This window comes from Palaemon carinicauda, chromosome 2, assembly GCF_036898095.1.
Source record: "Palaemon carinicauda isolate YSFRI2023 chromosome 2, ASM3689809v2, whole genome shotgun sequence".
NCBI classification, from domain to species: Eukaryota; Metazoa; Arthropoda; class Malacostraca; order Decapoda; family Palaemonidae; genus Palaemon; species Palaemon carinicauda.
In genome coordinates, this window is record NC_090726.1 from 655,867 (window position 1) to 670,866 (window position 15,000).

The window sequence follows — 15,000 nt, forward strand, 5'->3', positions numbered from 1 at the left end:
AGGTTTAGACTTCATCGATCAGGAGATGGGTTGAGGTGAGGGGATGGAATATAGATTATGTGGTTGGGGGAAAAATGAGTGAAAAAAAAGTTATATAGTCTATTTTCAAGTTTTTTGGTTAAAAGCATACTGGTGTAAGAATACTGATTAATCTTGTTAGATATTTAATAACTATTAGTTGCAATATATAGTGAAATTTCATAGACTAAAGAGAACTAGTTAGATAGTCCTTTTTTTAAGTTCCTGGTTAATCTCTTACTGATGTAGGAATACTGATTAATTTTGTAAGATATTTGATAATTATTAACTATAATGTATTGTGAAATCTAATAGAAAAAGGAAAATAAGTTATATAGTCCTTTTTCAAAGTCTTATTAATCTCATATTGATGTAGGAATACTGATTATTTTGTAAAATATTCATTAATTGCTAGCTAAAATGTATATTGAAATCTCATAGACAAATGAAAACTTGTTATGTAGTCCATTTTTCAAGTTTTTTGTTAATCTTTTACTGGTGTAGGAATATTGATATTCAATGAATATCATCTGCAATCTGTTGTAAAATATCATAGATCAGGGAAAACTTATTCGCCAGCCAGAATAAGAAAATAATAACGATTTGCGAACATCCAGAGGCACAGGTGAGTACAAAAAAAAAAAAAAAAATTATAACGACTTTAATTTAAAAGAATTCTCTTGCAGTATGCCCCTCTGGGTCAGCTTGAGTGGAAATTACTTCAGGAAATGTTCATATTTCATTTCCGTTTTTTTTTTCTGGAGATATGAAAAAATCACAGAAATATATTCACAGTACAAAGAACAAAATATCTTATGAAGTTGCCGCAAGAAAAAAGACCTTATGAAGTTGCCACAAGATATAAGTAATCAGTAATTACCTAGTCCATCAATACGAACATGATATAGCATTTTACTGACCTGCATAAAATTTCTCGACCGATTTCCCAAGCTTGTTTGAATATGCAACTATGTAGATCAGATTCACCACCAACATTAGATTATATAATTATTTAAATCTCATTCATTGTGATTGTGATACAGAGTTTTAGGAAAACTTGCGAATGGTTTGAAGCTTTCCTGTCAATCAGAATTTATTTCATATTCTACCAAATAGAATTTTGTTGAACATTTATTGATTCAGTAATCAGAATATTCATCAAATGTTTGTATTTAATAACAGAAATACACTTATTCAGTTCATTTTGGATTTACCCATCGATATAAATAAAACTAATTCATCATCATCATCATCTCCTCCGCCTATTACCGCAAAGGGCCCCGGTTAGCTATCACCAATCGTCTCTATCTTGAGCTTTTCATTCAATACTTCTCTATTCATCATCTCCCACTTCACTCTTCATAGTTCTCAGCCATGTAGGCCTGGGTCTTCCACCTCTTCTAGTGCCTTTGTGGAGCCCAGGTAAACATTTGTTGGACCCATCTCTCTTGGGGATTGCATAGAGCGTGCCAAAACCATCTCCAACTACCACTCATCATTAACTCATCCAAATATGGCACTCGCGTAATCTCTCTTATAGTTTCATTTCTAATCCAATTCATATTTAGGTAATGAGAAAAACATCAACCCAGGTGAAATATTTATTCTCATTAATGAGTTGATTTTTAATTTCATGGCAGTATATATATATATATATATATATATATATATATATATATATATATATATATATATATATATATATATATATATATATATATACAGTATATATACGCACACACACACATATATATATATATAATATATATATATATATATATATATATATATATATATATATATATATATATATATATATATATATATATATATATATAAATATACACACACACATATATATATATATATATATAAATATACATATATATATATATATATATATATATATATATATATATATATATATATATATATATATATATTTCTACTACTCAATATTACATATATGTCTGCAGTCAATACAACTAGTAAAATTATTAGAGTTATCTAGCCCTTGTAAGTTAGATCCATATTTAACATGGAAAAAAATTTCAAAATGAAATCTGAAACCGAAGCCAAATCCTCGCAAAACGTCTACCCAAAACCAAAATTTCCAGAAACAACCCCAAAGATGGGAGTTTAACCGCCAGGAACAATGTCTGTAACCTACTGGATGAAATCTTTGTGTAAGACCATAAAAGGACCTTTTTGAGATTAAAGAAACAAAAGTTGTAGTAAAGAAATGAAAGATATTGAGGTATGAGTCCTTGTGATACTTTTTTTTTTTTTTTTTTTTTTTTTTTTTTTGTATGATTGTTCGAGAAGAAAAATTTGCCTTGGTAATACTGAAGTAAATGCTACACATAGAATTGAAAGGGGATATCGATAAAGGTGAGTGAATATCAACGAAAAAGAAACTGCAGTTGTTTTGATTACTAAAAGTAAGGCAGCTACAATATGCATAGAAGTAATGTTAGAATCAAATTGTTGCTTTGAAAACAGGTTTTATAAAAGGGTGTGAATGAGATGTTTGTTGTTATACGTTTCACCCTATCAACTTTATCTATTGATATCGCTATAATGACATGTTTATTTCTGTTTGTAGTTTCTGTTTGAACTTGTCATACATCTGTCTGTCTGTCTCACTCACACGTTCTCTCTCTTTTGATAACTGCTATTGAATCAATAGGATCTAATGAATTCCCCGTAAATATCAATCGTGTATTTATCTACCTTCTGATGTCACAAAATAGCGAAGCTCAGCTGGAAAACTTTGATGTTAGAGTAGTTAAATGTTTATAAATAAGTGATTGTATAAGAGCACAGTACTGAGATGTGCACATGCATTTGATTGGCATAGTTTACATTTAGTGTTGGAATGCTTACACAACTAAGAACGAGGAAAATATTTTATATCTTTTGGTACGAGTAAACGATACATTTTATCGTCTTTTATAATTAACAACCTCAACAAATACAGTCGTTTCAGGTCCACTGAACGACAAAGGCCTCAGAAATGTCCTCAGTCATTTTTGAGGTATGGCAATTTTCATCACCAAGCAAAAATGTGAAGATTGATATTGGTGGGAGACCTTAGTCTAATCACTCACAGCTAATCAGCATTTTCATATCATGGCGTTACACAAAAACCCTTTCACCACGTTAAGTTATCCTCACTCAGCAAGGGTTTCATAATTCATTTGGGAATAAATGTTGAGAGAGAGAGAGAGAGAGAGAGAGAGAGAGAGAGAGAGAGAGAGAGAGAGAGAGAGATTTGTTATTCGTGATTGTAACTGAAAGAGAAAATTGAGCTGTCCAAGTGCCATCTTGAGCAATATATAAGAAGCCTTCTTTAATGATAAAGTAAATGTACCATTGATGAAAAAACAATAAAAGTTTTTTCATTTAATAAAATTTACCCTTAATATGTTGCCTAATAGTCTCTTAAAGTAGTCTATTACTGTAATCCTACTGCGTTGAGAAGTTCCCTGAAACTAATATCGAATATAATGATGGAGATAATATCACTTGTTGAAACTTATGATATGTGAAATGCTGTTATAGATTATCTTATATTTATTAAATAATTGTATATTGTACGAAGAAGTATAAAACTCTTGCTATAGACTTTACTTTTGAACCTCAAGTTCCTGATATTTAAAAAAAATCTTTCATATATCTATGTATGGACTTTAAAAAATCTTTGACATTCAACATAGAATATATGTAATTTGTAAATTTATGATATAATTAAGGTTCTTTTCCTTTCCACGTAATCAGTCAATGGATATTAGGAATAATGAAATAAAATTTACTCACCAACTTCTTAAATCTATAGTCAGCATATCTTGTCGGGCCAGTCCTGGATCCATTGCTTGGCTGCTTCATTGGTGTTCAAGAGGTCTTGTTCTGTACTGGTGGGTTCCAGTTCACATTCACGAAGGCTGTGTTGTACTGTTTGCACTGGATAGCCACGTTGGAACTCAATAGTGGATGACGGTCCCCATTTATGGGTGTTGCTTCCAGTCTTACCCAATCCGGTTCTTGCTCTAATGTTACTCAGTCTTTTCTTGAGAAGGTTATTTCACTTGGGAGTTGTTCATTTGGGCTCTAGATGGAAGCATTTTCGAGCCTTTGTTCAGCTGACTGCTCAGGATCTAAACTAAGAATGACCATAAAGCTCTTTCTTGACTTCAGTCCTCTTGCTGAGGCCCTATGACCAAAGAGGGTGTGTCTCCTATTATTTTTCTTGACTGTGTTTCTGTTTCTTGGCATGGTTCTGTCTATGGATGTGTGGTGGTACAATGCCTGTCCATCTATAGAGTGCGGGAATTGGTGTTGGTTTAAAGGAGCCAGTTATTATTGTACATATTCTGTTAAGCTCTCGACCTATTTTGTGAGTGCAACTTGATCTTGCCCATGCTGCTGAGCAATATTCAGCAGCAAAGTAGCATAGTGCAAGAGCTGTTTTTTTTTTAGTGTTTTAGGATCTGTTTCCCAGTTAGAGTTAACAGCTTTGTCTAGTAGACAGTTTTTCGTGACAAATTTTGACCTGAGTTTCCCATGTTCCGCAGAAGACAGGGTTCGGTATAAAGTGATTCCCAGGTATACAGGAAAGTCTCTCATTATTTCACAAGATGTTTAATTTTTCTTTTACCTGGTGGCTATTTTTTATCACACGTAAACCTGCGTCCTTCTAGGATTGACATTAAGTGAGTTATATTTGTAGTACTCTGTGACATGTAAAAAAAACCGCTGAGAATTTCATTTCAATAGTTTTGAATGCGCGTGATTTTGTGGCGATATGCAGTCGTCTGCATATATAAACCTTCGGAAGTAGTCAAACTCTTCATGCCACATTCTGCAAAATAATCTTGGAAGCATTCTGGGAGTCACTTCATTTTCGACCAATATCATCTTAGCAGTTATTTGATCGTATCCATGGGCTTTCCACGTATTGAGTTGTTTATGATAGTTTCGACTTCAAATGCACTGAATTCAGTCATGGGCACATCAAGGTCTTCCTCAATTTCAGGTATATCAATCAAATTTTTACTTCCATATCTCCTATTCATTACCTCACATACATATATACACACAGATATATATATATATATATATATATATATATATATATATATATATATATATATATATATATATATATATATATATATATATATATATATACATATACAGTATATATATATATATGAACATATATCACAAGCACACGTGATTTTAATCAATGTAAATATCACCCACGAACGGCATTTAATACCGAATTCTATCTTGGGAAAATATATCCACTTGGAATTCATTTTATGGTAACAGCTTCTGGCCGGGTGGAGATTCGAACCCCCACCTCTGCGGCTGGAAGCTATGCCTACAGTGACTCTCTGATAGCTCACTCGGTAGAGTCACTGTAGGCATAGCTTCCAGCCGCAGAGGTGGGGGTTCGAATCTCCACCCGGCCAGAAGCTGTTACCATAAAATGAATTCCAAGTGGATATATTTTCCCAAGATAGAATTCGGTATTAAATGCCGTTCGTGGGTGATATTTATATATATATATATATATATATATATATATATATATATATATATATATATATATATATATATATATATATATATATATATATATATATATATATATATAATTTATATATATATATATATATATATATATATATATATATATATATATATGTATATATTTGTGTGCGTGTGTACGTGTGGTGTATATGAATATACTACTGTGTGCTTGCGTAATCTTATGAATACAAAACGAGTTATCATACAGCAATGTTTACTGCTATGTTCATTTCCCCACCATATCCTCCGTTTAAATGTCTTTCTCCCCTCAACATGACCTAAGAGAGATCGCAATATCCAAGAGTAACATTTTATTCACAAACTTCATTTTCTGTTCCGTTTCTAATTTCATTTATCTTATCTCTGGATTGTTTTGGCATGCAATGTCGTTCTTAATCCAGAAAACTATATATTTTGATATCTTTTACAAATTATTTTAAAAACTCACAGTTTAATGTTTGTTTGGTTTTAATAGATCCATTTCCATGATATCTTCATGAAGATATTGAAATTTCTATTGGATATTACTTATGTTATTTTTCTTAACACTTGTTTTAATTTACATTATTCTGAGCTTTTGTAGGTGGTTATTAGCCTATTCATGAAAGTTTTATTATTATTATTATTATTATTATTATTATTATTATTATTATTATTATTATTATTATTATTATTATTATTATTATTATTATTATTATCATAGTCCATACTTGAACACTAGTCCAAAAATAAGATCTCTGAAATGATAAAGAATTTTGAAAATGTGACAAAATATAAATAGTTTAAACAATATCTTACGATACTGAAATTTACAAAAGATATTGAGGGATTTTCTAAATATAATAATCTATGTCAGAACGGAAGGACACCAAATATTCAAAACAAGTTGAAAGTAGTAAAGGAAAAATTATAAGTGAAACTTTTATACACTCAATAACAGTTGTAATTTCTCTTCTCTTAACGTTAAACTTTTTATCCGTAATTTTATCTATAGAAGATAATATTTTCTAGATAATTCTCAAGATATTAAGCAGCCAAGTATTAGAACACTACACTATTAAAAATTTGTTGAAAAAAAAAAATCCTGGATTAAATGTTACCAGGAATTTACCATTTTAAAACAACAATTTAGACGTAAAGGAGTGATATTGTGGTCACCAGACCGTAGAAGATTATAACAAAGTATGGTAAAATTACGGTCGCCTGTATTTTACTGAAATACGGCCAAGAACAGTATATTTTTACGGAGAATTTCCGATTAATATTAAGGTTTTTCTTTAACGGTGTACCCGAAGAACACCAGAAATAACATTTATTGTCATTAATCTCTTTGTGATCTATCAATTAAAATTTAAATAACAACAATACAAAATAATCCACCAACAACTATCTGATAAAATTTTAAAACAAAGGCCCCATGATACCACAATAAAAAGCAGCAGTAAATTCAAGGACTATCCAAGAAATTAATACCTTGAATCAAAGGATTTATGTACGTTTAGGATAACTATCCTATAAAGTATCTTATGGATTATTATTTCCAGCTACTGCAGTTGAATATTTTGCCAACATGATTTAGAAATGTTTAGGTGATAAGGCTAAGGTAAAAGTCACACACACACACAAACACACATACACACATATACATATATATACACACATGCATATATATATATATATATATATATATATATATATATATATATATATATATATATATATATATATATATATATATATATATATATATATATATATACAGTATATGCGGGTGTGTGTTTTTCTGGCGGGTCAGTAATTGCATATACACACACTTTTATATTGAATGTTTCCATCGAATCCACTTGAAGATTTACTTCCATTTCATTCATTTACTGAAAAGGGGAACTTTTGTTTAAACAAACCATTTCCAATTACTTACGATGTTCCATTTATCAAATGTATTAAACAGTTTTTTTCCGTCTTCCCCCTTCTGTAAATAATTTTAGCTGGCCCTTCCATTTTTCTTGATGTATTTACGTTGTCTGCACGCCTTGCTTTCAGTTGCTTCCCCTTCTGACGTGTTTCCCTACAGTAGTTCATGCTAAGTTTTAATCTTATTTCCTTACGTGTTCGACTACCTTAAGAGGTGATTCGGTCTCTATTGCTTTCAGTGAAATTATTATTTCTTGGTGCGAGATGGAACAAATCAATTGTGTAAGACGATAAAAGCTAATCTTTTTATCTACTTTTTATTGTGTTCATAAAACCTGATATGGATTACACGCATTTGTGTAATGGTGTGCAGTACCTAATAAAACCCTGTCGCATTTCCTTGGCAATTAGTTAAAGTCTTTGACACCCTACATGTATCTGACTGAATACTCAAATTGTATTTGTACACTGTTGAAAAATACCGTAATTTTAATCGGGAATTCTCCGTAAAAATATACTGTTCTCAAGTGTATTTCAGAAAAATACAGCTGACTTTAATTTTACCTTACTTTGTTATTATCTTTACGGATTGGTGACATTTGACTCCTGAACGTCAATATATCCGTTTTTAAAACGGTAAATCGTTTATTTGAGTATTCAGGATTACTAGTTTAGCATAACCCTACTTATGATTGTAAGTAGGTCAAGGATGGTGGCTCCTCAACATCCGGTTCTCAGTATTGATAATGTATCTTTAAATTTGTATGACTCTTTTAAAATTTTAGGTGTGATTCTCGACAGCAATTTACTTTTGAGAAACACATTAGGTCTGTGTCTTCTTCAATTGCACAAAAAATTGGCTTATTGATAAAGTCTTTCAAGATTTTCGGTAATCAATCTATTCTGAAGAAGTGTTTTAATTCATTCATTCTACATTGTTTTGAGTATTGTTCTCCTGTCTGGTGTTCAGCTGCTGATTCTCATCTTAATTTGTTGGACAGAAACTTACGGTCTATTAAATTTCTTATTCCTGATCTAGATATTAATCTTTGGCACCGTCGTTCAATTAGTTCATTGTGCATGTTACATAAGATTTTTATTAACTCTGACCATCCTTTACATTCAGATCTTCCTGGACAATTCCATCCTGTTCGTAATACTAGGCAGCCAGTTAATTCTAATTGCCAGGCCTTCTCCATCAAGAGGCTCAATACTACACAGTATTCTAGAAGTTTTATTCCAGCTGTTACCAAGTTATGGAATGATCTTCCTAATAGGGTAGTTGAATCAGTAGAACTTCAAAAGTTCAAAGTTGGAGCAAATGTTTTTATGTTGACCAGGCTGACATGAGTCTTTCTATAGTTTATATATGTCATATCTGTTTTTGACGTTAATAGTTTATATAGGACATATCTGTTTTGACGCTGTTACTGTTTTTTAGAATGATATATTGTTAATGTATTCCCATCATTTATTTACTTCCTTATTTCCTTTCCTCACTGGGCTATTTTTCCCCGTTGCAGCCCTTGGGCTTATAGCATCTTGCTTTTCCAACTAGGGTTGTAGCTTGGCTAGTAATAATAATAATAATAATAATAATAATAATAATAATAATAATAATAATAATCATAATAATTCATCAAATATTGAAGCAAATGTTTACTAATTTAACGATTATTTTTACATCTATTAGGGTAAACAGTGAATCCGACTATTCCAACAACACGAAGAGCGCAGTCAGGAATAGACAAATGCTTAAAATAAAACAAATTGTCTAAGGAACATAAACCATGTACAGAAAACAAATATTTTACTACAATGTCATAGTCGAGGCTGTTTTCATTCAACTTCAAGTCACAGTAATCAGCATACACGCTTCCTTCAGTAAATATTTGGCCGAAAGCACCAAATGAATGTCGACAACAACAACTCTAATTTTGAGAAAATATTAATGTCATTAAATGACAAAATATAATTGAATATGAAATTTCTGGTTACCTACCCCTTTTCAGCTTTACTGTCGGAGGCGAATATCAAAAGAGAGAGAGAGAGAGAGAGAGAGAGAGAGAGAGAGAGAGAGAGAGAGAGAGAGAGAGAGAGAGAGAGAGAGAGAGAACTGTCATGGCCTTTGATTCACTAAATTTGGATTTTTTTATTAACTACTATTTTTTTATCTTCTTATTTTTCTCTAGTTATGGCTCCTCAAACAATAGATTAGATATTCTTTGGCCTAAAAAACATCAGTGAAAATGTAACCTAAAATTTTAAGGACTAAATGAATATCCCTATCAAGAAACTGGAAACTTTTGCAGCCTTAATGGCATCCTTAGAATGGAAAACATTAATAGATACGTTATCAGAAGCTATGCTAAAGACTTAAAGGGTAAAAAGGATAATCAGTTCTAGTAAGTGGAATTATTACAGCCATTATAACTACACTTAAATAAAAGCTGAACCTAAAATTAACAATAAAGGAAGGAGATTACTCTTTTTTTTTTTTAAATTTTATACTATATAATAAACAAAATCAATGAATATGAATAAAATAACACAATGAATTTATCCTCAGGTCAATTAAAAAGAGATTGAAGTGAAGGAGAGCACACAATGGCTCCTCTTAAAGAATATATGCCACCAAACTTCCACATAATGACCCAAGTGATCACATAAAGCAGCCTACTCTTCTCAACACTCCTCAGTGAACATTTACTTAATTTATTTTATTTTCCTATTTCTATCTTCCTTATTCAATTATGAAGATTTGTAGTATCAATTATATTTATTATTGTTCGCGTAGAGAGATGTTAAATATCATTTGATATTTAGGGTAATTTATGTATGGTTAGATTAAATACAGGTTATGTATATAACATATGTATATATATACATATATATATATATATATATATATATATATATATATATATATATATATATATATATATATGTATGGTTAGATTGAATAAAAGTTATATATATGTGTATATATATTTGTATATATATTTATGTATGGTTAGATTAAATACAAATTATATATATATACATATATGTATATATGTACATATACAGTATATATATATATATATATATATATATATATATATATATATATATATATATATATATGTATATGTATATACATATATATATACAGGATATATTATATATATATATATATATATATATATATATATATATATATACATATATATATATGAAATATATATATATATATATATATATATATATATATTTATATATATATATATATATAAGAAATATATATATATATATATAAGAAATATATATATATATATATATATATATATATATATATACATATATATATATATATATATAATATATATGTATATATATATATATGTGTGTGTATATACAGACATATATATATATATATATATATATATATATATATATATATATATATATATATATATATATATATATATATATATATGTATATATATATGTGCATACATATGTATATATATATATATATATATATATATATATATATATGAAAATTAATGCATTCGCCCATATAAGACTTCTACATTAATATTTCCTTACTATTCTATCTAAAGACCTGTTATATTTACAAACTGTAAATACGGTGTTAGCAGCTACCAAAGACTTTGAAATCTGTAGCTCTCAAAAAGAAAAAAAAAGTGAGAAGGATTCAAAATAATTTTCTTAGAGATGAAAATAATATAATTTATCCCTTCACTTAAAGCCACAGAAAACTGAAATATATTAAAAGAATATTTTACGTATATAAAAATAAAATACCTAATTATTTAGGATACATAATCTAAATTCTAATACTAAACATTTAACAGAGAAAAGTAAAAGTAAATAAAAGCAACCAGAAATGCCAAACCTCCATGAAGGATGAGAAAAATAGAAAGAAAAATGGACCATTATGCCCACAAAAACCTATCCCTATATATCGTACTATCTAGTCCCTTATTGTCCCTTACAAGGCAAAGTTGTACCATGTCTCTTGAAACGACAATAAAACACAAACAAAACAATCCTATAAAAACAACTTCCTTAGAGGAAACTAATAACCGTAAAATACCTGTTTTTTACCTATGACCACCCAGTCCAAGAACAGGAGATCCTCATAACAAACGGAGTCTCAGTTGCAACGAAGTCATATCTATTTCTTTCCTCATGAAATTTTGTCTTCTTTTTTCCCCAAATGGATCGTAAACCTAAAGAAACATTAATAATCAAGCAGTTTCATTGCAGGTCTTCCTTCTTTGGATGAAGAGGAATAGGAAACGTGCCAGTAATCTAGCAGAAGACTTACTCTGACCAAATGAGCTATAAACGTTAAGCAAAAATGGAAGTAGCCGAGAAGATGCTCTGGAAGAAAGGACAGAAAGAAGACGCTTTATATCCTTGATGTCTCCGTTCCAGTGGAGATGCCACCATCTCATTAATATGTGACGTAACGAGGCCGTTACAATTCGAAGGATAAGGATATAACAATGAAGACTACGAAATGTATGAGACATTATTGCAAAGCCGATATTAGTCGCAGTGGTGTTTTCACAAAATGTTTTGAAGGTAATGTTTTGGAAGTGATGTTAATTGTTGTAAACATTTCCAACGATGTTAAGATTACATTTAATTTAATTGTTGAAATTTTCACTGGGTCAGTAACGCAATTAAATTCCTGTTTTGATTATGATGATTAATAACACTCCTTAAGCATAAGTGTAACGCACGTGCGCTGTTCTTCTTCTTCTTCTTCTTCTTCTTCTTATTATTATTATTGTTGTTGTTGTTGTTGTTATTATTATTGTTTTTTTTTCTTTTTTTATATCTCGCTCTCCCCTGTACTGTTAACAGCCTGTTTGAATTTTTGTGACGTTCCAGCCTGGAGCCTTTTGTATATATACTCGCTATCTGTCGAAATAAATTCAGTTGCATTCACTTCGCTTCTCACTTATAACCTAACGGCCTACTCGCACACCTGATTTATTAACTATCTAAATATTTTGACATTGGAAGATGATTTGTACTCAGTAAAATAATATCTGTAGAAAAATAACATTCATAATTCAAATTCAAAATGAATCTTTAGAGCTTCTATTTCTTCTTTAAAAGCTTACGACAAAAAATGATTTTTCTATATGCATAGCACTGAGACAAGAAAAATATTCTGGATAGTCAGGGGTTCATGCAGTAATTAACCAAACTTTGACCACGAAATGTGAATTTTCTTAGAGAGGCTGAAGTATATGTTTATTATAATACACTATAATAGACTTTGGAAGTTAATAACTTTATGGTTAGATATTTTACATGTAAATCGCTATGATTAATTTTGTAAATTTCAAGACAACCCAAATGCTAACTGTCTTATCTTTTTTATACTTTAATGTATTTTACGAAACCTGCGATCGATATGACTTTTTTCTTATTATAAGAAACTCGAAATGTTACTGTGTTTTAAACCACTTAATTTTTCTCTTTAATGGAAACTGAAGGTTGCAACTTTTCATTATCCCGTCTTATAGATCAAAGTAATGTATGTTTAGGTTTAAAGACAACACGCTTCAATGAAGAAAAAATCCTCCATTTTGATAATATGGATTTTCTATATGAAAGTAAATATTCGAAAATACTGAGAATACTCCTCTAATTAGTCCTATAAGATGGAAAAATGAGGAAAATCATAAAATTGGGATTCCCATAAGACCACCGCGAATACTTGTCATCCTCAGCTCCAGGCTGCTGAATATTATATTGATGAGAGGGGCACTCAGAAGAGCGCAGGCCTCCGCCGCGGCAGTTCATTTCTCTACATTTTGCTCAACCTTGACCTTGACCTTTGACCTAAACTTGTATTATTGGGCGTGGATTCTCATACACTCAAATATGAACCGAGTTTCAAGTCTCTGTCGCAACGATGTCCAAACCTAGTGCTGATTACGTGAATTGTACATTTTGCTCGACCGTGACCTTGCCCTTTGACTTTAACCTTCCAATAGTTAATCATTTCAATTTTTTTGCATAACAGCTATTCCCTTCAAGTTTCATTACTGTACAATTAAAATTGTGGCCAGGAAGCTGTTCATAAATAAACACACGCGCGCACACACACACACAAACAAACACACAAACAGGGGGTAAAACATAACTTCTTTTCAACTTTGTTCGCGGAGGTCAAAATGCTAAAACTCTCGCCATTTAGAACGCAAGAACAAGAGGTTGATTAAGAATATAAAGAAAGTACGTTAAATTAATGTCCTGGTCTAAGGATGCAACAGAGCTATCGTTAGATTTAATAGAGCTGAAATAGCCTGAGTGCTTGAGGCATCTTTCTGAAGCATGATGCTATTTAGGTAATGTTCATGTAAATGAGGAACAAAGAAAGCTGAGATTTTGTGGAGAGAGAGAGAGAGAGAGAGAGAGAGAGAGAGAGAGAGAGAGAGAGAGAGAGAGAGAGAGAGAGAGAGAGAGAGAGAGAGAGAGAGAGAGATCAAGGATTATGAGTGTTTATAATTTACGTTTGGTAAGAAGAAATCCTTATAAAAAAATAAAGAGCAAGCGGCCTCAAAAACCAAAAATAGTTTGATTAAATAAGATAATAAATGTTGCTAAGAAGATCTGGAAAAGTGTATGCAATATTTACTGACAGCTTGAGTAGATAAACTGTGGGGAAAATGTTTTTGGTTTTAGAGGAATTCTAAGTAACTCTAATACAGATGAAACAGGTAAAACATCTGATACAAATATCGTTAGGCACATTAAAAAAGAAAAACTATATATCAACTTCATTAATCCTGGTATAATCAATAGGTATAATTGATTATCTTGAAAATGAACTAATTTGAGGTTTAGTTGAAGACCTCTTGATTTTTTTTTAATTGATTTGAAACTGACAGAATTAGCTAGATAAAAATAAAAAAAATATATAATTCTAATTCCATGAATATTACATCGATTTCAGTAATATATAGCAAATAGATATGAGAAAATAAAATAAAAGCAGGAAAAGGTGGCAAACATAAGTATTTCCTGCAAAAAAAAAAAAAAAAAAACTGAATAAAATTGAGGAAGAAAAGCCTGAACTGAAACCATCAAACTGTTTTTCATATAAATTTCATCTCCCATCAAGAGAGTGCACCGAAAAAAATTGACTCGGCCAAACGTTTTGTGAAAAAGCAATTCTCAGAACACAGCGATATGATATGGTAGTTGAAGGGGACTGATGTAATCACAGGAAGGAAGGGTCAAAGGTTGATACGAAAACTTAAAAAAAGGTGAGAGTAGCAGTGGGCATAAAGCTCTCTCATAACGGGAATGGAATAATAAGATGCAGAGTTATTTGAGCTGCCAGTGACATCGAGAAAGTGGAGCGAATAATGTAATATAATTTCAGCTAAAAAATTACATTATAGTAATTATTGAAAGCTAGAGATATAATAACGT